Source organism: Elephantulus edwardii, unplaced genomic scaffold (genome assembly GCF_000299155.1).
Source record: "Elephantulus edwardii isolate Elephantulus edwardi_28Jun2011 unplaced genomic scaffold, EleEdw1.0 scaffold00119, whole genome shotgun sequence".
NCBI lineage: Eukaryota > Metazoa > Chordata > Mammalia > Macroscelidea > Macroscelididae > Elephantulus > Elephantulus edwardii.
Window position 1 is genome coordinate 7,884,138 of NW_006399869.1, and position 19,227 is coordinate 7,903,364.

Genomic DNA, 19,227 nt, shown 5'->3' on the forward strand with positions numbered 1-19,227 from the left:
CTAATTTTCCTACATTCATGGTTCTCACATTCCATGTCCCAATCACCAGTGTCTGCTTACAACTGTTCCTCTTCCTTTGTATTTCCATGCTTGAAAACTCAACCTCCTTTGCCATCTCTAGTAAACTCAAATCATGTCCCTTGGTTTGGCAACACAATTTCTTACCACTTATCCACCAGAACTTCCTGTAGTAAAAAGGTATAGAAATTATGGAGCTTGAAAGCAAAGAAAATATTTTAAAAATTACTAAAAGTTCTATCTTTAAATAAAAATATAATTAGTAAATGAATATTTCAAAGAGCACAAGTATGCCAGTTATCTAGATGCATTAAAAGACTCAAAAGAGTACTCTTGTTGTTGTTAAGTGCCATCCAGTCTCAGGCGACTCATAGCGACCTTATGAAGAAGAGTCCTTGACGCTTGGGTGTCTTTTCATCCTCTCTCCAGGTTCATAGCATTTCTGGAGGCAAGCTATTACGGAAGTGGATGCCATTCCTTCTTCAAAGCTTGTTTTAATCAGGGAGCTCCACCCCACTCTCTGTCCACATTGGGTAACCAACCATTTGTCAAATCAGTGTCACAGCGTTCAGCCTCACAGCACTTACAAATTACCGTTGTAGGGCAAGTGGACACACCAGGGCTATACGACCGTCACCCACCTTTGGCTAAGTAGCATTGCTTTCTGTCCAGTGGGCCAGCTGATCTAAAAGAGACTACTACAAACTATTAAAAAAAAATACACCAACGTAATTTTGACTATTTAGGTGAAATGGACAAATTCTTTGAAAGACAAAAATGACCAAAATTCATTTAAGAATTAGATAATATGAACAAGCATATATGTTTTGGGGACATTTTAAATAATTGAAGGGTGTGCTTTTGATGAATCTGAAAAAATGATACAATCATGTTTCACCTAATTAAATGAACTTTAATTCTAAATTAATTTAAAAGTTTAAATTAAGGAAATGAAGATGAATCCTTCATTAGTTATTTCGGGAAAACAACACATAAATATGTGTAAGTCTGTATTTTTTTTTAGCTTGCAAGTTGCTTGGAAGTTCAGATATATTTTAACACTTCCTTTAAGTCTCATTATAAAAGCTGAAAATAGTTTTCAGAATGTTTGAATACAATAGAAATGCTCTTATTTCTATTTTGTTATTAGTTACTATTTTGTTGATTTCAACTCACTATAACTCCATGTGTGTCCCAGCCAGCAGTACCATGCTTTATACTGTTATCAAGGCCATAGTCATTTGATGGGGACTGGTAGATCTTTCATTAAGATGCCTCTAAGAGATTTCCAACAACCAATTATGTTGTTAGTTGCTGAAATCTCAACTGTCTCCTCTAATAGAACCTTGGGTGTGGAATTTATTTAAAAAAAATTACTGCAATTTTGCCAGTGCAACTCCAATTTAGTAAATATATTTATAGCCTACTCATCACTTTTGAATATTTAGATGTAGAGCTTCAATTGCTGAACTTAAGTTCTTTAAGACATGGTCCTATTAAGCCTTTAATGGTAACCAAAAGACAGTAGGTTTTAACTCTCTACTCACTCTCCAGGAGAAAGATGTAGCAGTATGCTTCTGTGACAATTATACCAAAACTTGCACCTTTGGTGAAAATGTCATAAATATTACAGCCTACAAAGCCATATGGAACTGTTCCACTCTGTCAAATGGGTCACTAAGAGGTAGAATAAGGATGAGGACAATAAATTTGCATGACTAAATCTGCTATGGTGATATTTAAGAATGTATTGCTGTGATTCTGTATAGTTTCTCCCTGAGAAACAAATTACCTCCATCAGAATTACTAATGAACACAAACTAAAGCCACAATATTCAACATAGTTTTAATAGTATTAACCATATCTGGTTTTAAATAAATAATAAACAAAACATAACAAATTTTTAATTAAATCCTGATAGTTTATTCTGATTTCTATTATAAAATACTGGAAATGTGGTGGGAAGGCCAATGAGATGTCCCTCTAGTAATGGTTTGCATCTAATCAGCAATACAAGGGCTTTCTAGAGTGTCAGAGCTGATTAAAAATATTTCAACTGAATTATCTCCTGAATAGTCACTAATAGCAAGGGAGAATGAGAAAATCTTTAGGGAGAATAAAAGTGACATAGAGGTCAGGTACCATAAAAATCAATGTGACAGAAGCTAGCAGCAACGCACGAGAAGAGATGCAGCACAGAGACTGAGAGTTCTGCGTAATAATGATTGTCTAGAGCATAAAGGGAGGTAGATCAGAGTGTATCACTTCAAGGCTTATCAATATTAACTGCACATATGTACTCACCTTGTCTATGCTCTTTTTCTGGCCTCCAGGGCCTTCTTTCTAGACTGTCAAATCCTCATTGTCTTGATATTTCAATTATCCTTATATAGAGTTCAAACCACAAATCTTCTAGGTAGCTCAGTCAAATGTGAATGTGATAATAACTAGAAGTACCAGTTGTACTATACTTTACAGAGCAAATTGATTTCCATTCAACAATTCATATCTCTTTTCTTTCATGACATTGATTACAATCTCCCAAAGGTAACATCATGCTTCCAATTCTTTCTTGTTTCTATTTGTCTTCTTTTCCTATATCTTCCTGTTATGTGAATTTTTTACATGAGTAAGTGCCACTCTTTTTGTTCTTTAAATGTTAATTAATCTAAGAAATATGTACTTCACTGGCATTATTGTTTATTATTAAGGTTCAGGATTCCAGAAATCTCTATCAGACCAGTAAGCTTGATTAACTCTAGAATTTTAAGTTTCATTTCTCATTTTTTTCACTTTCAGTCTATCAATCACCTTCTACTCTGATCTTTTTTTCAGAAAAGTGGGTATTATCAAGATCTTCTGCTCTGACTGTAAAGGAGACTAAATGTCAAATGCTCCACTAGTTCTTTGGACTGTTTGATTCCCTGTGTCTTTGATCTGACATAACATTTAAAGGAAAATAGATCTTTAGAGAGTAGTTGAATTGGTAGAGGTTTATAATAGATCACAGATCAGAGAATGGATTTTACCGAGAAAAAGATTAGTCAAAAGGTCTCAGTGCTTCAGTGAGGAAATCAGTATGTTTTACATTTTAAAGACTAGACAATGAAAAGGATCTTGACATTAGTGGTATATCAATCTTAGATAACTTATCAATAGGTTAAACATTGAATCATATGCTTTTTCCTTGAATATATACTATTCTTCTAAGCAAGAGAGATATTTAACATATTTGCGTATAAGAGTATGTGTGTGTGCATGTAAGAAGCTCTGGTGATCTAAAGGGTAAGAATTTACACTGTTAATCTATCAGCTACACTGCAAGAAAAAATAAATACGCAATCTTCTCTTTTCTGACTGACAGCCTCTGAAAACTCGCTGGAAGTTGGCTATGAGTTGATTCTGACCAGACAGCTATTTATGATTTAGTCATGTATATAAATGTTTAAAATGTATTTCACCAAATGAGTGTATTATATATATAATTTCTATCCATATCTTTCTATCTATCATCTATTTGTCTATCATCTATTGGGTTGCAGGAGACACAACAGCCCATAACAATAACATAAGTCTCACAAAAGCTATGAGTTATACACAATGGCACAGACAACAGCAAATAAAATATAAATTATAAATTGTCGTTGTTGGCGTTGAGTCACCTGAAACTCATAGCAAACATATGTACAACAGCCCTAAACCCTGCTCTATCCTGTGCAAATATTATTGTCACTGATACACCTACCTCCATTACCCCAATCACTGAATAAGTCCATCTCATTGAGGATCTTGCTCTCTTGCACTGTCCCTTCACCCTCCCAAGCATGACATCCCTCTCCAAGGACTGATCCAGCCTTACAATATATCCAAACTGTGTCAGACGAAGCTTCAGAACTTTGCCTCCAAGGAGCAGCCTGGCATCACCCTCTCCAGGACCAACTTGTTTGTTCACCGTATTTTCAACACCCTTTTTGCAGCACCATAACTCAAAGGCACCAATTATCCTTCTATGATCTCTAGTTATTGTCTGGCTTTCCAGTGCATAGCAAGTAATTGCAAAGATCATGGTCTGGATCAGGTACACTTTCATCTCCAAACTGACATCATTGCTCTTCAGTACTTTGAGAGGTCCCTGGCAGTTGAATTTCCCAATGCAATTCATTTTTTTATTTCCTGGCTGCTAGCACCAAGAGGGCTGATTGTAGAGCCAAGTAAACTGAAGGTGTTAATAATCTCAATTTCTTCACCATCTATCATGATGTTGCCAATCATCCTAGTGGTGAGAATCTTTGTTTTCTTGATATTGAGCTTCAGTCCATAATGATGGTTGCAGTTCTTGACTTTCTGCCCCAAGCACTTCAGGTCCTCCTCAGTTTCGGCAAGCAAGGTTGTGTCATCTGCATAGTGCAGGTTGTTGATAATCCTGATGCCACATTTCTCCTCCCAAATCCCAGCCTCCCAGGCAATCTGTTCCACATATAGATTGAAAAGATCTGGAGATAGGACACAACCTTGGCGTACACCCTTCCCATTTTGAACCATGCAGTGTTTCCTTGCTATGTTCTGATGACTGCCTCCTGGTCCAGGTATATATTTCGCATAAGCACAGTTAAGTGTTCTGAGATTCTACTCTTATCAGAGTCAGCCACAATTTATTGTGATCTACTTAATCAAATGACTTTGCATAGACTATTTCTACCAACATTTGCAGTCATAGATCAATTGAACATGTAATCAAGTTGCGTTAATAATAATGGGTGACTGGAATTAAAAAGTTGTTAAAAGAGAAGAAAGATCAGTAGAAAACATGGACTTGGTGACAGAAATGAAACTAGAGATAGAATGATAGAGTTTTGCACAATCAATGACTTTTTCATTAAAAATATATTCTATAAGAAACATACACACAGGCTATACATATTGATTTCACCTGATGGTATGTATAGCAGATGTATGATATCTGGAAAGAATCACTGAAGAAGCTTAATATCAACTGTGAAAACTAGGCCTGATTCTGATTGTGGGGAAAAAAAACACCAACTACTCATATGAAAGTTCAAGCCGAAGCTGAGAAAAATTAAATCAAGTCCATGGGGAACCAAAATAGGATATTGAGTCTAATCCCACTTGAAGTTCAAAACCATCTCAGGAAGAGGTTTGACAGCTTGGACACCAGGAATTAAAGAGCAGATAAGCTGTGGGAGGATATCAAGAATATACTCCACGAAGAGTGCAAAAATTTCATTGCAAAAACAGAGGAAGAAGAAAAGACTAAGATGGATGCCAAAAGAAACACTGACTATTGTGCTAGAAAGCCGAGAAGTCAAAGCAAAGGGAAGAAATCAAGATATGAAGGAGTTGAATAGAAGATTCCAAAGGGCAGTGGGAGTAGACAGAGTAAGTATTACAATGAAATGTGCAGGCAGCTGGAATCAGAAAATCAAAGGGACTGAACTCGCATGTCAGTTCTTAAGCTGAAGGAATTGAAGAACAAATTCAAGCCTTGAGTTGTAATACTTAAGGATGCTATTGGTAGAATATGAAATGATCCAGGAAGCATTAGAAGAAGACGGAAAGAAGATATATAGTCATTGTTCTAAAAGGAAAATATAAATTAGGCAAATAAAATTAAACTAAATTTAAAAAAAAGAATCAAAAAAAATAAAATAAAAAAAGAATCGTGGTAAAGAGGCTTGCACATAAGTTTCTAGATATAACAAATTAAAGATATTTAGTTAAATTAAAAATAAAACAAAACTGCACAATTCTAACTGCTAAATTTTTGTAAGCTCATGAAAAATAAAGAACATTTAAGGGAGGAGCTCTGGCTGCATAGTGGTAAGGAATTGCACTGCAAACTCAAAGGTATATGGTTCAGATTTACCAGCTTCTCTATGGGAGATAAGCAAGCAATATCCTCCCATGTTATTTACATTCTTTGAAAACCCACTAGAATGTCAGCTTTGAGTTAGTTCTGACTCTATAGCACTCAATAACAATATATCTAGAAGAGGCTATGGTGGTAGACATCATAGTTGATGTGATATGTATCTTGTCATAAAGCAGAGAATACCAGAAACATGCTTATTTTTTATTGATTATGCAAAAACATTCGATTTTATGGTTTATAGGAAGTTAGTTAACATTGAGAAAACTAGGGATGCCAGAATACTTAATTATGTTCATATAAAACCTATACTTAGATCAAGAAGCTGTTGTGGAAATAGAGCAAGGGAATATCATATGGTTTGTTGTTGTTGTTGTTAAGTGCCATCGAGTTGCAGGCTACTCATAGTGACCCTATGAAGGAGAGTCCTCGACTTGGGTGCCTTTCATCCTCTCTCCAGGTTCATAGCATTTCTGGAGGCAAGCTATTATGGAAGTGGGTGCCACTGTTCCTTCTAAGCTTGTCTTAATTGGGAGATCCACCCCACCCTCTGTCTGCATTGGTAACCAACCCTTAATGCATTTGACACATCAGTGTCACAGTGTTCAGCCTCACAGCAACCACAAATGACCGGGGTACGGCAACTTGTACACTAGGGCTATACGACCTAGAGGAATGTCTGAACAAAAACAATGAAAGACAGGCCCAAGGGCTAAGGATTAAAAGTCACCCACTTTTGGCTTGGTAGCATCGCTTTCTGTCCACTGGGCCAGTTGAACTTTCTCTCAAGAAAATGTACTTGAGGTCTGTATCCTTATCAAATCATATGAAAGGTTGAACTCTATAAAGAAGAATGTGGCATTAGGATTAGAGAAAGAGTCATCAACCACTTGTCTTATATAAATGATACAACTTGACTTACTGTAAGTGAAGAAATCTTTAAAAGCTTGTAGCAGAAGATCAAAGACTACAACCTTCAATAGGGAGGTTATATTTCAATATCAAGAAAACAAAAATCTTCACCATTGGGCTGAAAAATGGAATTATGGAGCAAAGACTGAAATTGACAGTAATTATATCTTACTGGATCCACAAACAACACCCTTGAAACCAGCAGTCAGGAGCTCAGGAGATGTGATGCATCTGCTGTCAGGGATTTCTCCAAAGTACTGAGGAGCACTTATATCAGTTTAAATACTATAAGGTTCATCCAATTCAGCTCATGGTTTTTCCATCACTTGCTATATATCTGAGAACTGGCCAATGAATATGGGTGGCAGAAGAAGAGTTAATGACTTTGAGTTTTGATGTTGGAGAAAAGCACTGAACATCCCATAAAGTATAGTCAGCATCTTATCTACTTTGAGCAAGTTATGAGGGAATAATCTTTGAAAAGTGATATCATGCTTGGAAAGGTGGAGAGTTGACTAGAGAAAGAGAAGAAGACCCTCAACAAGATAGATTGACCTACTGACTGTAGCAAAGGGCCTCAGTATGTCAGAGACAATAAGTATGACACAAGATAGGACAGAGTTCAGATCTGTTGTTCATAGGGTTACTTAGATTCATACATGACTTAATGGTATATCACAATAATAATAATGAATGAAATCAACATACAATGCAAGATGCAAGTGCTCAAAACAAAATATGTTCTTTCTATAGATGGTATCTGGCAACTCTCCCTACATCTTTGTTTCTCTAACACAACAAAATATCATGTATAGTCGAGTCAGAATCAACCCAATACTGACTCTCCAGCAGAGGTAGTTAATTGCATGGGAGGAGATTGTTCCTCCTTCTTCTGCAAAGCAGCTGGTAGAATTGAATCAAATGCCTTAGAAATTGTAGTACGACCAGGCTACGAGAGATAAAAAAAAAAAATTAATGGAACAAACTTTTAAAATAGGAAAAAGTCACATTTTCCAAATGGAAAAAGACTTTACTTCTTAATATTTTTCATTATTTATACAGTTGAATTTCCAGTATGAAGAATAATGTGAGTAAAGCAATAGAAAATGGAAGTAATTAAATTTAAAGAACTTGCTGAAACAGTCATGAAGCATTCTCTTCACAATTATATTTTCGTATTTTTATTGTCATTATGCATGGAGTAGGATAAATTGAAGGAACATGGCAAAATGTAGGAAAGGGAGAGAAAGGTCAAAGAGAATTGACAGAGGGCAAGCAATTCTGATTATGTGAATTTTAAAACCAAAATATACTTGGTTTAAATCTGTGGATGTGAGAAAGTGAGCAACATGACAAATAGATCTGACATTAATTGTTTTGTAAGTCATTGTGCATGTCAGAATTTCTGTAATGAAAGCGAAAATGCTGAAGTGGACTTGGGACAGCAAAAGAAAATAAAGTGTGCATTTAGCATTTACAATAAATGCAAAGCAGACTTTCAACCCACTCTTCATTACATACTTGGGAAATAAGGTTGAGTGCCTTTGTACTTGGAAAGGTATGAGGGCACTCCCATTGAGAGAGACTTTCTTATGATTACTCACCAAATCTGGGTGTTACCAGGTGTTAAAGGTCAATTGATACAAGCCATAAAGTTTAAGGAACCAATATTGCTGAGCATAGAGAAAGAGAAGAAATATATTTACCATTAAAGAGAGTAAAACATTGAAACCAACAATACCATGTAGAAGGACCTTAAAAAGCATTTTAAGAAAAAAAAAAGTCCAAGATAAATGGAGTCCTTTTACCTATGAGTCACTTATTTTAAGTAAAGAGAAAACACTGAATTAACAGCTAGAAAGTACAGTACGTAGATTAACTCTGTTATTTCACTCGATGTGAAAAAGTAATGATACAGTTATCTGTAGCACATTTTTCCCCTAAAATGATATTCCCCAATTGTAGAAATAACCAGTAGTTTCAGTGTTGTCCCTGCCTTTGACGTGTGTGTCTTGACCCACCAATTTCCATGCTCTACCAGCATTCCCTCCTACTCCCACCTACTCCCTTCAATACATATCTCCTGCTATCCAGTCCTTAATATGAAAGCTTATATCTCAAGTTTTCTGGGCTTCTGTGATTCTAAATGCTTCAAGCAGCTGCCATTTTCTTATGCTGTAGCCCAGTGTCTCTTGAGTTTAGGAGTCGATAATTCCAGATACCAGGTACTTATGTTAGGGAAGGCATCCTATCTCAGACGTTTTTGAGTACAAGTCCTTTCCCTAGAATTTCTGCTCTGTGTTTGACTTCTTATGGCTTAGGGTCTCTTCTCTTCCATTTGCAGAACACGGTCGTCACAAAGAAATAGTTTACCAAGGGAGGGTGATGTGTCCTGTAGTTCTGGAATATAATATTGTTTTCTTGAAAGCAAAGAATTGCAGGCTCCACCTTGATCCTCAGGCTAGAGGGAGAGGTGGGTGTACCTGTTTGGTGGGGGGAGAAGTTGAGGAGGGCCTGAAGCACTTGCAGCAGAAGGTCAAGGAATACAGCCTTCAGTATAGGTTGAAGCTTAGTAACAAGAAAACAAAGATTCTCAACACTGGGCAGATTGGCAATATTGTGATGGATGATAAAAAAAGATTGAGATTGTAAACAGCTTTAGTTTGTTTGGCTCCACAAACAACACTCTTGGCACCAGCAGCCAGGAAATTAAATTATTGTGTTGGTAAAGTCTGCTGTCAGAGACTTCTCCAAAGTACTGAAGAGCAATGATGTCAGTTTGGAGACTAAGGTGCTCCTAATACGGGGCATGATCTTTGCAATAATTTTCTATGCATCAGATAGCTGGACAATGACTAGGGATGGTAGAAGAAAAATGGATGCCTTTGAGCTGTGATGTTGGAAAAAGTGTTGAATATACCATGAACTGCTAAGAGAATGAATGGGTTTGTCCTGGAGAGGGATGAACAGGATGCTCCTTGGAGGCAAGGATGCAAAAGCTTCTTCTGAAATACCATGGACATGTTGCAAGGAGGGATCAGTCCTTGGAGAGGGATGTCATGCTTGGGAGGGTGAAGGGACAGCACAGGAGAGGAAGACCTCAATGAGATGGATTGATTCAGTGACTTGGATAATCGGGATGGGTGTGTCAGAGGCAGTGCAATTGGCACAGGATAGAGCAGGGATTAGGGCTGTTGTACATAGGTTTGCTATGAGGTGCAAGCAACTCGATGACATAACAACATCAATAAAATGATATGTATTCCAAGTAGACAAGTTTGAAAATAAAGGGAAGTGTAAGGAGAAAAATATAACACTCAAAACCACTTTCATCAGTCTCATAAAATTTTATTATCATCATTCCTTGATTTTAAGATTTACTATTTTATGTCACTGAATTGTGTTTTAAGCAATTACAAGAAAAATAATAATTTGCAGGTTTTTTTGCATTTTCATTTATCTGTTTTTATTTTTTATATTTATGGTTTATTTACAAAGTTCATATACATTGTTTTCACACCAGATCTTTCCATTTCTTTCACCCACCCACCCCCAAAATCAAATTGTTTGACCGTACGTTTAATGTCCCCCCCTCGCCCATCCTCACCCCTCTGCTCCCACCTCCCACACCCTGGATCCTCATACTCATTTACAATTATGGTATAATACAATATTTGCCCTTATGGGACCAAGTTAGATTACTTTAGCATAATGCTATGTAGTCCCTCCCAAATTAGGCAATAATTTACAAAATCATTGCTCTTGTGAGCTACATAGTATTCCATCCTGTGACTGTCCCATAATTTCTCAGTCCATTAGATTGTGGTGGACATTTGGACTATTTCTATGTGCTTGGCAATGATGAATAATGTTGCTATGAACATTAGTGAACAAGTCTCCACTTGGGCTTTATTTCTCATTTTCTTGGGTTTATTCCAAGTAGAATAATAAGAGAATCATTTGGAATTTCGATATTCAGCTTTTTGATAAAGCAGCAAATTTCCTTGCAGAATGGTTGTAGTATTTTTCCAATCCTACCAACAATGTATAAGAGTTCCTATCTCGCCACATCACCTCCATTTATTACTTGCTGTCGTGTTAAACTTTCCCACTGTTGCTGGACAGAGATGGTACCTCATTGTGGTTTTGATTTGTATTTATTTTATTGCCAGTGATTTTGATTTATTCATGTATCTGTTTGCCATCCAAGTATCTTCCTTTGTGAAAATTCTTTCCATGTCTTACCCATTTTGTATTTGTATTACCAATCTTAATCTTATGGAAGCCCCATAGGATTCAAAACAGAAATTTTTTAATGTCTTAAATTATTTCAGTTAGTGATTTTTGCTGGCTTTATATATTTGTATATACATGTATTTGTGTATGTGGTTGTGTGTATGTAGTTGTGTCTGTGTGTGTGAAAGAGAAAAACTGAAATCTTTATATCCTTACCCAGAGGAGGACTTAAAGATTGTTTACTGTAAGAGGTGAACATGAAACTCATGGGAGATTGTGCAGCCCTTAAAGCAAAAAATAAATCATAAAAATGAGCTCTGTGAAACTTGTAAAATAAGTTTAAATGTCTCTGGTTCTTAACATGGTACAACAAAACATGAAGTAGATTTTAACCCTATGGCTCACAGTTTGTCTTTCAAAAGAACCAGCTTATAAATGTCCAATCAAATGCTACCCATCTCACTTTATCCACATCACAGAGAACAACAACCTATTTAAGAGCTTCCTTTGGTTAACATTGAACCCTAAATAGCACAATAAGGACATCTTGAATAGCTATTCATGAGATATAAGAACCAGAAACAAAGTAGCAGCAGCAGCGGTATCCAAATAGTGAAAAAGATCTAATTCTACTTCTAGGCCTCATGCTCACTTTCCTCTACACACCAGGTAGTGAGAAATGTTCTCTTTACCCTCATATCTCCACTCTCCTACCTTCATTTCCCATCCCTACCTCTCCTCTCCAAGTCACAGCTCTACATCAGGTCATGCTTACATCACTCTGTTTTTGAATTATAAAGAGTCTACAGACTATGCAAGGCTTGGCCTGCAGTCAGTACCCAGAGAAGAGGGGCCACCTCCTTTGATGATGGTGCACATCTATAGTCAGAAAGTACAGTGTACTTTGAGCTCAGAAGAAACTCTGACCCAGATTGGATATCTCACTTCTAGCCTCACCCTTCATACTTCTATTCCATAATTGCCTGCGGTTTTTAAGATATTTATATTCTTTCTTCTTTTATGGTTTTACTTATATGTGCAACAATTGATTGTTGGTTTGCTTAATGCAGTGGCTATGACTTGTAAGTTGCTACTTGTTTGACAGTTTCTGTATATAAATGCTTATAAGTTTAAAGTTTATTATTATATGTACCGCATTTGTCTAAAAGTTTGCTGAATAAGATTATGTTTATATTGTTGTGATGCTGAAATTGTGCCACTGATATTTAAAATACCAGTCAGGACAATCATAGTGTACTGGTTTCAGTTAAAGTTAAAGACTAAGACACAGGTTTCACTGTCCACCTCTGAAAAGACAGACCTCCAAAAAAAATCTATGAATGACAAAGAAACATTTTTAAATATAGTCCTGGAAGTAGTGACTTCCCAGTTTAAAGAAACAAAAAAATGAGTAGAGTCAGCTATAACATTCATTAATAATCGGAATATGAAGTGTAAGAATAATAAATCTAGTAAAATTTGAAGTTGTAGAAACTGAAGTGGAAGGCATGCAAATTGACATTCTAGACATTATTGAGCTGAGATGGACTAGTATTGGCAAATTTAGAAAAAAAATCAGAAAATCATGATTGATCTGTTATACCAGGAATGACAAATTAAGGAAGAATGGAGTTGTGTTCATAGACAAAAAGAGTATTTCAAAATCTATCTTATAGTACAATGCTGTGACAGTGCATATCCACACAAATGCAGGGAATTTGGGAGCTCTAGCCTGGAGCGTAAATATGCTTGCAAACATAGCCAAAAATAAACAACCTAGAGAGGATAAATTTAACAAATGGGACCCTCTTAAAAGCAACTCTCTGTATGCATCAAATCCTTTCCCCCATTGAGTGAAAAGAAAGAATATGGAATTTGGAAATGATACATAAAAAAATAAAAATTTGGGAAAGTCATCTGAGGCAATAGTCTCATAATTAAAGTTCACAGAATACAATAGCAAATCTACAAGTAAAAGATTGATAACCTGCTTACAAGATGGATAAATGACATAAAAAGACTTTTCATAAAGGACAACATTTGTATCGTGTGATGTTAGCCTAAAAGTTGGCTTTTTTAGACATCACTGTTAACCCCTTCTAGTCTCCAGCTAACTTAACTACAGACACATGATCTTGCAAATAAGCACGGGCTTGCAACTCATCAATCATTGTGGGCCTAGGAAAAGAGAAATGCTTCTAACACTGGACAATGAGAGCTGAGGTAAGCAATATTTTGGGCAGCAAGACTTGACAGAGACTGGAACAAGACTATGGTGACAGCAAGACTCTGGTAATGATGATAGACAGTGGCATTGCTGTGGAAAAATTGTGGCAAGCTGTGACCTTAGGTTTCTTGTATTTGTTCTGGCCATAATTAAAGGTTTTTGCTGTTATTGCTAGATGCTTGAAGGAGAAGCTGACTTATAACTGCTCTGAGGTAAACTTTCTGCATGATTTGGGGTTTACTGCCAAACATAAACCAGAACCCAGACTAATTGAGGAACTGTGCCTTGGAACTTGGGTTAAACCTGGTGATACATAGCCTGCTATTAATCTTAGCAAGACAAATTATAAAAAAAGATGGGCGATAAATACATGAGTAAAAGTTCAAAATCACTAGCAATCAGTGAAATGCGAACAAAACAAGATACCACATCTCCCTAGAAGCAACATCAAATTTTAACAACGCAGCAAACATAAATGTTGGAGAAGATGCAGAGAGGTTAGAAATCTTTAGCGCTGCTGCTGGGATTTTAAAATAGTACAATCATTATGAAAAGCAGTTTAGCATTTCTTAAAAATGCTGAACATAGAAATCACATTTGACCCATCTATTACATTGCTAGGGATAGATTCCAAGGCAAATCAGAACTGAAACACAAATGAAGATATGTACATATATGTTCATAGCACCACTACTTATAATAGTAAGAAAATGTAAAGATCCCATATGCCTATTAACAAACAAATGGATCTAGAAATTGTGCTACATCTACACAATAGAATACTATGCAGCACTAAGGAACAATGATTTCACAAAATATTGTACAACATGAGAGAGTCTAGAGAGCAAATTGCTGAGAAAAATAACTCAGCTACATATTGATAAATAATACATAAACCACTATTGTGAAAATAGGAGGATAACAAAACAAGATATGAATAATGGTTCTAAAGTGAAATGGGAAGAAATGAAGGGGACCAGAAAAAAAAGGGCTGGGGGGAAAAATCACTGCTATAGCAGAGGTGGGGCAGAGCAGCACGAAGGAAAGGGTAATGTTTAATGGAAACATAAAAGACAAGATGATAATTATCATATAGCAATGATAATTATCATATAGCAATGATAATTAATTATCATATATCAATGATAAGTATTTAAAACAAAATGTGTATGAATGATTGTACAAAGCACAAGGTATATGGATGAAACACAGTACATATGAGTGATTATTTAGAAATCAATAATTCTAAAAAATGGTGAGCTAAATTTAAAAGTTGGAAGAATACTGGCATTTGGAAAATACGGACTTGGTAATAGGAATGAGACTGAGGTTTAATTTTATACAATCAATTATTTATTAATTCTAAATATCTTTCAAAATATTTATAGGGATACTATATGCATCACCCAATGGAGTACATAGGAACCACCAAAACAACATGTGTGTCAGATGGAAAAGCTTAATATTAGCAGTCAAACTCAGGTTAGGAGTTGTAGGGGTTGACTTTAGAACAGGACAACAGTTACGTATCATTGTTCTTAGGTGCTGACAAGTTGAATGGCTCATGCTGACTCTATGAAAAAATATATCTGAAACCTGTCCTATACTGTGCCATCCTCATCATCTCTGACACAATTGAGCACTTTGCAAGGAGTCACTGTGTCAATCTATCTTATTAAGGCTCTTCCTCACTTTCACTAACCCTCCCACCTTTGCAAGCATATGACCCTTTCCAAGGAATAATCTCTCCTACCAGCATGCCCAAACAAAGCTTTACTATCCTTGCTTTCAAGGAATATTCTTGCTACACTTTTTCCTAGACAAATTTGTTACTTATTTTGGCAGTTCATGGAATATTCAATACGCTTCTCTAACATCACACTTCAAAGACATCAATTCTTTTTCTTTTTTAATTTTTTATTTTATTAGTTTCAATGAACATTTACAGAGATTTTAGGTTTTCATTCATTCATTGTAGCACTGTTTTCTCTACCCTCCTCCCCAATTCATTCTTCTTTTTTTCCCCCCTTGAATGTCTATTTTAATTGTCCAATTGCCACAGTGCTTGTCAAAGCCAGTTCTGATTAATCTCCTTTGTCAGTATGTTCTTTGTCATTCCTTACCACTCCTCCCTGAGAGAGACTTCACTCTGATTCATAAGGAAAAGGGGATGGCGTGTTCTTTTAGCTACTTCCTGCTGAAAAGGTACACTGTGGGTTTCAGGGTGAAGATCTTCTACTACTCTAAAGGGCCCCTTTGGCAGTAGGAAACACATAGACTATTATGGAGATTGATTTTGGAATTTAGATGCACTCTTATTGATTGTGCTTGGCCATACATGTTCATATCCTTGAAGATGTATCATGGAACTGTTGCAACCTAGAAGACACAAATGTAGCTAACAAGTTAAAAGTACATGAGTCAAAAATTGAAAAGCAATAATATTCCAAGTAGAGGTTCTAATTGTGGCATAAATCAAGTTACAGAGGGAAGGTGGTTCTTACAATAAAAGGCCCATTCACTAGCACTTTGTCTATTATAGTGCAGAGGTTAGGAATCTCAAGATGTAGAGGCTCAGCTATTTCATTTCCTGTTCTTAAGTCCCGTAGCAATTTCCATCTACCACTGGGTTGTTTTACAACTTGGAAGTCTGCATGCAAGGCAGAGGTGAAGTAAGGAACTGCTTATGAGGTTTTCCATCCATTCCAACAGCTAAGAAATGAAAGACCCCCGAAACGGTGGTCCTGTTCCGAGAGGACGGCGAAGACCCAAGACTCCAAGACACCGGCATGATGCAAAAGCAAGAGGTTTATTACAGAGCTCTGGGCCAACACGTATCTCTCGTAGGAGACAGAGGAGTCGACCCCGAGCAGACAATTTTGGCTCTTTTTATACACTCTAGGGGGATACAACAGGGTGTCAGCTTCTCATTGGGTAATAAAAGCACAGTTTGAATTCATTGGTTTGGCTTCATACATGGATTACACAGCACACTTACACATAATCATATTTTTGCACTGTTAACAGTCAAGCAAATCTTAAAACATCAGCTTGTTTGCCCAACCCTTGTGGTCGGCCAGTTCTCGGAATACTGGTACCCTGCGGTTAGGCTATTTCCTGGAACACTGGGTGTGGGGTAGTCTCTTGGGACATAAACGGGGCAGTGGAAAATTCCTGAGTTTAACTTAGCTGAGAACTATAGGAGCCCTTTTAGAGCTCTTGGAGCCATTTTAATATTAATCCTTGAGAAATAGTGAGAAGAGTTGGGACGTCAGAAGGCTTTTAGGACCAATTAGTAGGCTCTGTGTCCAGGAGAAAACGAATATACTTATCAGTAATGTTAATGCTCACCCACAGCTCTTCTGGGAGGGTCTAAATCTTTGAAGTGTCCTCCTTTGTTTCCAGCAAGATGTCAATTCTTCTGTAATCTTTATTAATTGTCCAGCTTTCAGAGGCAGAGTCATTGAAAACACCATGACCTGAATTAGATACATTTTCAGACTAATATAACTTTTCATTATTTTGTAGAATTCCCTAAGAGGACTTTTCTAATGCTTTATATTTTTTGACAACTGGTATCCACAGTTTTAATTGTGAATACAAGTAATATGAAATTATTGAAATGTCAATCTCTTCTTCATGTATCTTGATGTTGTTTATCAAACTGGTGGTGAAAATTTTTGTCTTCTTGATATTGAGATGCAATCCATATTGAAAACTTAAGTCTTTAACCTTGTATGGCAATTGTTTCAAGTCTTTCCACTTTAAGCAGCCAAAATTGAGTCATCCACATAACACAAGTTATTGAAGAGTCTTTCTCTAATCTCAGAAGAGGGACAATGAACCACATGAGATAGAGCTGACGTAAGTGTGCTGCCTCAGGGATCCAAATTTGGTAACCTTTGGCCAAGCTTTCTGGAGGACTGAGAGAAATTGCCATATTGTCATAATCAGGCAAAAATCATGTCTGATCTTAAGAATATTAGCTTTGTACTGTGAATGTTACTGAGTAGGACTATTCCCCTCTGTGGTGTTAGTAGAGGTCTTCATGTTGTCTACACTCTTTGTAAAATTTGCTGGTGGTTTGAATGATGCTGCCTACTAAGAGCTCGATTGCTAAATTGTCAGAATTTCTTTTTTCATTCATGTTGATGTTAACATTCACAAGTTGAAATTAATAATTTAGAGAGTATTTGAACAACTAAAAAGAGATAAACATGTAAACAATCATATTGTACAAATCATATTTTTAATTGCTGCAAATCTCCATGAGAACAATTTTTCATTAATTTTTAGATTTAATTCACTAAAACAGAAACCAGAACAATCATTCTTGGATTTTTGCTTTTTACATCATACTTCAATAAAAAAGAACCAGGACTCTGAAGAAATGGCTCACTATGGGATTAGGTAGGATATAAAAAGATTAAATAAAATCCATAATAACAATAGCATATTGCTTGAATTTTGTTTGAAAGTTATAAAAATTCTTGACATGATCTGACTTTTTTTACTTAACTTTAAATAACCAAAATTTGATTTCTTCAAAGTAAGTTAAGTGAGTACATGTTATCTGAAAATGTGTGGTTTTCAGGTGATCCTTGCTATCATGTGCTATTTCAGTGACGAAATAGGCAGTAGAGTTTGGGACATAGAGTTTCAGGAAAGAAGACACCATCAGGTGAGGCACTTTCAGCTGTGAAGAAGAGAAGGGACTGAAACTTCCCTGGGGAAAATCCCTCCATTTAGGGATATCTGTCTCAGAGAGACCATCCCTGAACCAAACAAGGTAGTAAAGTTTAGGAGACAGAGCTACACAGAGAGGACAGATTCACTTTCTCAGCTGGCACACTGAGCTGTGAGAAGGAAAGCTCATTTGAAATACCACCTGGACACCAGCTGCTTAAGTCAGCAACCCTGATCTCATGCCACTCCAGAGAAAAATGAAGATACTAGAGAAGATGCCATCTGGTGAGACACTCTTCCCAGATCCAGTACTTCAAGGTGCAGGGGAAAGAAGGGATTGAAATGTTCCTGGGGAAAGGTCCCTCCATTTGTGGGTCCATAATATGTGGGACCACACCATGGACCAAAAAAGACAATAAAATTTAGGACAGGAAGTTACATGCAGGGGAAAGACTCACTTTTACAGCTGGCACTCTGATCTGTGAAAAAGATAGCTGACTTGAAATGCCCCTGTGCATAAATTGCTTAAATGGAGTAAAAAGTCTCACATCACTCAGCCGCTCCACAAAGGAGGAAAACGGATTATGGGAGAGGAGATTACAACAAGGCAACATTCCTGTTGCAGGTCTGTGTTGAAGAACAGAGAGAACCTAAAGGTCTCTGGGAAAGGCAAATAAGAGGAAAAAGAAGAAGACTTCCAGTAGAGTGAATGGCCCACTCATAGATTGGACATTTTAAGCTGACAACTAATAAATGACATCATAAAGATAAATATCAACAATTTATGCAGATACAAAAGAAGCAGCCTAACACGTAACAAGAAAAACTTATACATAATGTCAAGAATGCAACAAACAGCTTCAAACACTGTGAAAACACAAACTAAGCCTTCTCAGAAAACAAACAAACAAAAAAAAAAGCAAAAGCAAAAACAAAAAAAATCCCAACACAGAGCATACTGCAAACACAGTGAATACCCCGGAGTAAGGAAGGTAAAAAATACGTATCATATGGAAATATTTCAACAGCTTCAGAAGAAGGTACTAATGATGGAAGATACAGTGGAAACAACAAATAAAAGAAATGCCATAAAGACAGAGTACTAGAAAAAATAGACTGATGTGGATTTATTTGAACAGCTACAAAAGAGCAAATGATGAAAGAAACAATGGAAAGCATTAAGAAAGTGAATATTCTATAGACAGAAAGCCAGAAGAAATATATAGAGGAGGAGGAACTTGCACAATTACAGAAGAAAAT